Source organism: Eptatretus burgeri, chromosome 16 (assembly GCF_056783735.1).
Source record: "Eptatretus burgeri isolate ZD-2024b chromosome 16, Ebu_testis_v1, whole genome shotgun sequence".
NCBI lineage: Eukaryota > Metazoa > Chordata > Myxini > Myxiniformes > Myxinidae > Eptatretus > Eptatretus burgeri.
This window is the reverse complement of record NC_140976.1, coordinates 22,519,886-22,528,070: the sequence shown is the minus strand read 5'-3', so window position 1 is coordinate 22,528,070 and position 8,185 is coordinate 22,519,886. Positions and strand designations below refer to the sequence as shown.

General features: G+C 43.5%; 1 protein-coding gene across 1 annotated transcript in view; it reads left to right on the top strand.

The window, feature by feature from the left end:
- The first annotated feature begins 255 nt into the window (after positions 1-255).
- LOC147010703 (uncharacterized) overlaps positions 256-8,185 on the top strand; it is a 36,022-nt gene continuing 28,092 nt past the window's right edge. Inside the window, exon 1 of the mRNA XM_085859911.1 lies at positions 256-525. The gene's annotated coding sequence lies outside the window, so the exon portion shown is untranslated. The remainder of the gene's footprint in view (positions 526-8,185) is intronic.

Genomic DNA, 8,185 nt, shown 5'->3' with positions numbered 1-8,185 from the left:
TCGCTTGGAGATTCTGGAAAATGGCTGCCCTCTGCTACCCGTCCAGCGCCCCGAACATGGTGTCGTAAGTTGCATCTTGTTCGATGGTGGGGAAGGAATGATCGCTGGGGTTGACGGTTGGAGGTCACGTGCATCAATACACCAATAGGCAATCTTGATTTGGCTGAAAGCTGCTTGAGGCTCCGCCCACACTGGACACCTATAAAAAGGACGGGAGGACCGCCTTCATGACAGTTCTTGACGGTTGCTGATAGCTTCTTACAGCTCCTGCCTGTTGGTTACAGCTGCTGATAGCTTCCAACGGTTAGTGACGGTTGGACCATTCCTGCTGGTTCTGCTCAGTACCTGGCTCTTGGCATACCTGATTCGTGGCATCCCTAGTTCCTTGGGGTGATGAGGTGACGTCAATTGGCGCTCGAGCCTGTTTTTGGGTGGGTGCACGGCAAGGTTTGGCGCTCGCAGCGGATGAAGGCATGCTTACACATTTTGGGCCATTTTATTAGACATACAACGACTTCTGTCTTGGTAAGCAGAGACCGGATTTCTTTTCCCCCTGAATGATCTTCTGGGTACCCGTGACTAGTGTTTTATTATTAACTAAGGCATAGTGATAAACATTTGCTCTTTGCCTATTTTTCTACAGCTACTTGTTGAATTCTTAATGTGTTTGAGATTATTTTGATTTGAATTTATCCATTTATACCACAAGGAAAGGAAAAGTTCTTCAGTTTTATTTTCTTAATAATAACTTCCTTTGTTGATGTTTCAGCCCATGCTTGTCAATTCCTTCCATTGATCCAGCATTGTCCGAACCTCAATAGACTGGGAGGTAATTAATATATTTAAAAAAAAAAAAAAAAAAAAATCGGGCGTAGTGGCGTGCGCCTGTAATCCGGCTACTCGGAGGGTTGGGTTGGAGGATCGCTTGAGGACAGGGGATCTGCACTGGGATGTGCTATGAGAGGGTGGAGGGCAGCCCGGAATCATGGCGAAACCCAATCCTTATTCCTGTATCGGAAGAGGCGACCAGGGTTGCGTCAGGAAGGGCATCCGGCGTTAAACCTGTGCCAAATCAGTATGCGGATCATAACGGATGATCCGCTGTGGCGACCCCTAACAGGAGCAGCCGAAAGAAGAACAACAACATATATTATTTTTTTATTTTCTTTAAAGAAGGCACTTCCAAACAAAAGTATAAAAAAAAAAAAAAAAAGAGCAGACCTAATCTCCGGGAAACGTTTCACCGGCTTCATCAGGCACAATAGACATGTGTGTGTATATATATACATACATACATACATGAATAACAACTAGAGGGGGAGCACTCGGTAGAGTGCAAAACCTCCGCCGCCAACACTGCTCGGTCGCTCAAGTGAACCTGATATCCTATTCATTCAATTTGACATCAACAGTGCTCACAGAGTTATAGTTTGAAACTTTCCCTTTTACATACTCAATTCATTCGTCATAACTAGATTCCTTGAGACAAATAGATTTTACGTGGGTATATCCACCTGAAGTTCTAAAAATCAGCCGCAATTATAATTTTGGCATGTTTTTTGTTGGAAATCACATAACATGTAGAAATGCAAAAAAGAAAAAAAAATCAAATATTTTTTCAAAATGGCCGCCATAGCGGCCATATTGGATTTTGGACCAAGTCCAAAATCTAATGGCATGATCCTTGGACCATACCTAATCCCCCCACCAAGTTTCGTCGAAATCCTTCAAGGAGTTTTTCCATAATACTGTTCACAAACAAACAAACAGAAAGGGGTGAAAACGGTAACCTCCGATCTTCGATGGCGAAGGTCAATAAAATCCTGTGAGGGGCTCGTATGAAAAAGTCTGACTCAACCGAGGACTCAAACCCAAAAACCTCATCACTTTCACTGTGACAGCCCATTTAGCTATTGAGTCTCCAGATAACCTCATCATTTTCTCACACTAACACTGCAAGCTTAATTTGAATAAATATACATTTGAGTCAAACCCCCTAACTTTGAGGCAGCATGGCACAGATAATCTATTTACCTGATGTCAGCGTTGTGTCAGAGTCAGCGTGCTTCTTTAGTTTAATATTTAATGATGTCTGGGTGTGCTTCCATTTATTGAGGCCCTGAATATTACGAGGCTCCAAATTGATGACTTCAGGCAATGCTATTGTGGTGATAATTCTCTTATACTTGTATATTTACAGCACATCCACATTATACCTGGTGTTTGCATAATAGCCAGAATAGTGGGCTTGGGATTCTAGTGCACAGAGTTGAAATCCCACTTGGCTGTTGAATTAATACCAGGTGGGGTTGACTCTGCCTGTCATCCTTCCGAGGTCAGCAAAATGAGTGCCAGCTTGCTGGTATCCTGTGTCGGAGTGGCGACCCATCCAGGGTTGTGCCCAATAGCCAAGGAGACTGCTTAGGCAGCACCATGCTCTGCACAGAGTATGGTCCCAATGGTATGGATCCACATCCAAATGTCCATGATTTATTTAAAAGACTTGTTAATGATGGGCTGAAGAGTGGTTACATAATATGTTGAACAACTGAAATGTTTTACATCACCAACATACTTAACCACAATATCATCAATTTGAGACCTTTTCCACACTGAATGTCGATTAGTCATGTCTTTCCTGAAGTGTAGACAGAAAGCAAGAAAAAAAGAAATGCTGTGAAATGAGATTTTTGTAACAATTGCTTTCACGGGGGTTTGGAAAAAAGCAAGATGGTTGTCGATGTGCAGGTTCTGTGTAATTCAATTTCTCAATGTTGACGTTTGTTCCAAGCAATCGTGCTGCAGCTGATGTGCAGTTTCCCCAGATCAATATGTTTTTGTTGATGAGGAGCGATAAAAATGTTGGATATTTCCACCTGAAATCGTCCTGTGACAGTGACGTACGTGTTCAAGATATCCCCGATGCTGATCTCGCCGTGAGGGAAGAAAGGGATTGGAAAGTGGGAGTAGGGGTGGACGTCATTATGAAAATAACATCGTGTACCATTTACAGGCCTTTAAGGCTTAAACTCCTTGAACAGGGCACTGCAATACGGTCCTGTTAAGCATGAATTGCAAGTAATTATCGGTTGATCCTACGTTTCTTACTTGTAATCAAAATATTTCGATTTTAAAATAAAATACAATCAATGAAATATCGTGTACGTGGCCATTTGCACTGAAAGTGGCCTGGTACGAGCTTTGTAAAATTTCTAAAAGTGCTGGTGACAGATATGAAAGTTTTTGTAACCTACCCATGGTGTCAGAAAGGGGAATGTACTGCAGCAGAAACTTCAGAAGCATTTGAGTAGTCAGGCAGCTGCTATTAGTTACATCCCAAGTGCGCAGCTTTACAAGGGGTGAACCGAAGGCTCGTAGCGCAGTGTGGTGCAGAATCATCAGCGGTACACCAAATAGGGTATAAAAAAAGACAGAAAGCTTTCCAACCACATATTCCACCTTCATTTCTCATTGTTTACAAGTTCAATAAATATCTGCAGCACTCTGTTGGGCCTTATCCCAGTAATAAGCAAAAACAGACACACCATGTGCATTAAGAGTGCTATGAGGCATACCTTGCTGTGCTCAAGAGTGATATTGTTTCTTTGAAGGCCAAAATGGTCCAATCACAGGTCTTCACAGAAAAATATCATTCTACATAATCATGATTTTTACTTCACATCGTCAGCGCATTGTGTTCTCAAATCAGTTGATGTGATTACATCATGTATTGATTTAATTAAGACAAAGAACCACCAGGTAGGTGTGCACAAGCACATTTCCACCTCTTGAGCAGTGAGTGGTTTCTCATAACATGACTTCCATGAGGAAATTTGAAATACATTTCTGCTTTACTTTACCAATATCGACATTCCTAAAATCCAAAACCAGAACTGCACTCAGCCTATAAAGCCTTTGTCCATAGCTCAATGGAGCAGTGCTCTCCCCTGTGGGCTGGCACCCCAGCATCACATCTGCTTCTTATGATTTCTGCAGAACCCAAAGCTCTCAGCATTATTGGCATCCCCTCTGATGAAGCCAAAGCAAAAAGGCCTGTGGCTCTCTCACTGCAGACAGGTCATTGGCCTCTAGTTTTTTCACATCTCTCCTCTAGTTTAGCTCTCTCTGTTCTTTCGGTCTTCCAACCAGAGGCGTCGCAAGTTTCCCAAAGGATATTGGGTCTGGACCCCTCATTCTTTAGACCCCCACCCCCAATAAAGCAATTAGCACAGTGGTACATGTAGAAAAATAGGATAATCATTATAAAGTGGCCTATCGGAGCCAAGAGGATAAAATAGATTTGGGGCACAGCAAAAAATATTCATGGCACATACCCCATGGGCCAGTGCCCCAGTGATGCCCCTGCTTCCGACCCTCCTCAGCTCCTGGTTGCATGTGTTCCTCCAGTAACCTCCTCCTGGTTTGACTCCTCAAATCCAGGCTTTCTGCCATTCTTCACTACTTTTTTTTTCTCCCATTTGTGGAACTGCCTTCTGGAGACAGTTCAATAGAATTGTTCCCTCCAGGACTTCAAGCAAGCAGCGTATCATCATCTCAAATCATCCCTACCTGCAGTCTCTTCCACCTCATTATCCTTATCTCACCTAACCCTCTGATGTGCAAGTGACTATTGTCCCTCTCCTCCCCGACTTGGCAGAAATTTGGTTTGCAGGAAAGCAAAAAAAAAAATTGGCAGAAATTTAGTCTCTCCCCCGTCCTTTGCCCAACAGCAGTTCAGCAGTACGTAATATGTTGAAAGACCCAAACGTAGTCTGGCATCCCTTACTGCTGGGAGAAAAATATGAATAAAAAAACCAAATCGAAATGGTCTCCAACATAAGCAACAGGAGATTCCAGCAAATAATAAAAAGTAAAAGGAGACTATTGATCGACAAGAGTAAAAACTGAATTGAGGATATATGACGAAGAAAATATACTGCGAGTACAGATACAGGTCGGTCTTTGATAAGATGGAATGTTTGTAGCTTCTTATTGTGACAGCCACCATAAATAGACTCTTTATGGTGCAGCAAAAGCATGCAAGCATTTTATTGGTCACAACCTTAAAACAAAACGTGCAAATCATGGCCCATACTGTGTATTGCTACTGAATGATTTTCCAGATCTATACAATCAGGTGATCCCCCTCCCTCACCACCACTCTTTCCCTATTATGAACTTTCTCTCTTTTGTGTTTCTTTGTTTTTGAATGTGAAAGATTTCTTCCACAAATTTAATCGCTCACTGTGGCTGGGACCAGTGCCGGATTTAGACTTGGTGAGGCCCCTTGATAAAAAAAATTACACCAGAAGGTGTCACAAAACTTAAAAAACATATATGCCTTTTAATTATTTAATAGCAAGGCATTTAAAGTGAAAAATACAAATTATTTTCAAATGAATGCATTTACTGATTACATATTTATCATTTGGTTGGCTTGATCTCTATCAATCATAGATTATAATATGGTATACCATGGAAACAATACTTGCATGCGATTTTAACGTACATTAATATATATATATACAAAATAAGTTTAAATCAGGATCACTATTATTAATATAATGGCGATTTTTCATCATGATGGTTTCCCACACCAAGGTAGCAGTTCTTGAGGACTCATTCACACATTGTACCACGTCTTCTCATCTTTTTGAGACCCCTGCAGATTGTGAGGCCCCAAGCTGTAGCTTGTTTAGCTTATGCCTAAATCCGGCATTATCCGGGACACTGACCCATACGCTCCGCTCGAGACGAACGTCCATAGTTCACAATCAGCTTGCTGGGCCCAAAAGCACTGGCCGTCTCAGAGCAGTTGTAGTTTTGATGTTATTTTGTTTTGAAAGTCGAAATGTGTTGTCTTTCATCACAAACAAGGTCCTGTGAATAGATATTCTTCGAATGCATATGTGGGTGATTCTGTTAAAAAGTGAAATAACCACCATCGTCGTGTCCCCAGTTGTCCCCCGTTTAATGGTATCTATGGTCGTGATTTTTTTTTTCTGCCATGGACCATTGCTGAGCATTCTTTGGAAGGTAAATTGATTTCCAAGTCTTGCTGTAGTAAAGGCGTCCCTCTCCACAAGGGTGAGAAGCGTTGTTTGGAAATTGTTGAATGGACCATAGCTCACAGAAAGGGCAGGCAGCCAAGACTCCAAGACTTTTCCTTCTCCCAGATTCCCTGGGCAGATTAGCGGCAAGTTTTGATGAAAAGGAACCCTCAGCTTCACCATTCTTCATTTGAGGCAGCTCTTACCGACCATGCGCCAATAGTGAGCCCCATCGGCAGCTCTTACCGACCATGCGCCATTGGTGAGCCCCATTGCCATACGGCGTATCTGTGCAATTCTTTTTGAGGCCAATTTTTCATCCACTCCCTCGAGGTGACGTGAAGTCCACAATGGTTTTGTATTCACCACAGGCAAGTCCTGTCTCCATCATCACGATTTATGAATCCCTTCATTTTACAATTCCTATGTTATGCTTTATCATCCGGCTGTCTCTGCGTATCAGAGAACACAGTTGGATATCACCCAAGTAAATGTCTTTAAGTGGACCTCGTGCAGGTGCGAGGTGGTGGTTGTGTGTGTGGAGGGGGGGGAGCTACGTGTCTATTAGTTGGGTTCACTTCACACCACTTTTCTCACTTGTTGTAATGTCTTTGGAAATAAAGTTTCAAATGGTCCCAGTATAGTGTCAATTTCATGAGGTTATGGAATATAGAGCTCCTTTCTTTGTAGAAATGTTCTGCTGCTTTAGGTTTATAGAATTGTCTTATTTATGTGTAATGTCGATAATAAATAAAATAAATCGTAAAACCACTCGGACAAAGGAAGCCTACCGACAATGTACTTAATCAGTCAATAATAAATATAGAATCCAACAATATTTGTTGTAAGATGTTTTGTTTTAAATTCCGAAGGAGAAGAGTTTCAGTGGATTTCGTGTGGTTTCACAAGGGAAAAATATAGTCATTTCACCTGATGTATACACTGATGAGACAAAACATTATGACCACCTGCCTAATATACTGTTGGACCTCCGTGTGCTGTCAAAACAGCACCGAACCGCTGAGGCATGGACTCTACAAGACCCCTGAAGGTGTCCTGTGGTATCTGGCACCAAAACATGAGCAGCAGATCCTTCAAGTCCTGTAAGTTGTGAGGTGGAGCCACCCTGGATCGGACTTGGCGGTCCAGCACATCCCACAGATGCTCAATCAGATTGAGATCTGGAGAATTTGGAGGCCAGGGCTGCACCGTGAGCACCTAATCATGTTCCTCAAACCAATCCCGAACAACGTGTGCAGTGTGGCAGGGCACATTATCCTACTGAAAGAGGCCACTGCCATATTCCCATCAGGGAATACCATTGCCATGAAGGGGTGTACCTGGTCTGCAACGATGTTTAGGTGGGTGACACATGTCAAGTTGACGTCCACATGAATGGTGGGACCCAGGGTTTCCCAGCAGAACATTTCTCAGAGCCTCACACTCCCTCCACCGGCTTTTCGTCTTCCCACAATGGATCCTGGTGCCATCACTTCCCCAGGTAAACAGCGCACACATACACTTCCATCCACGTGATCTAAAAAATGGGACTCATCGGACCAGGCGACCTTCTTCCACTGCTGCAATGTCCAGTTCCAACGCTCACGTGCCCATTGTAGGTGCTTTTGACGGTGGACAGGGGTCATCATGGGCACTCTGACTGGTCTGTGGCTACGCAGCCCCATACGCAGCAGGGTGCGATGCATTGTGGATGACAGATTCCTCCCGTGACCACCATTAAAATTTTCTGTGACTTGTGCCACAGTAGACCTTCTATCAGTTCGGACCAGACAGGATAGCCTTGGTTGCCCTCACGCATCGATGAGCCTTGGGCGCCCAACACCCAGTTTGTCTCTCCTCAGACCACTGTCAGTAGGTACTCAACACTGTTGACCGGGAGTACCCCACAAGCCTTGCCATTTCAGAGATGCTCTGACACAGTTGTCTGGCCATAACAATTTGGCCCTTTTCAAAGTTCCTCAGGTCTTTACTCCTGCATCCAACACAACTTCAAGAACTGACTGTTCACTTGCTGCCGAATTCGGTAGCGAGGACGAACGCCAGATGGAGCAGTTGGGCCGTCTCCTACCGAACACCAGAATTGAAAGGTAGTCACTCTGGAGTCGACGGGCCAC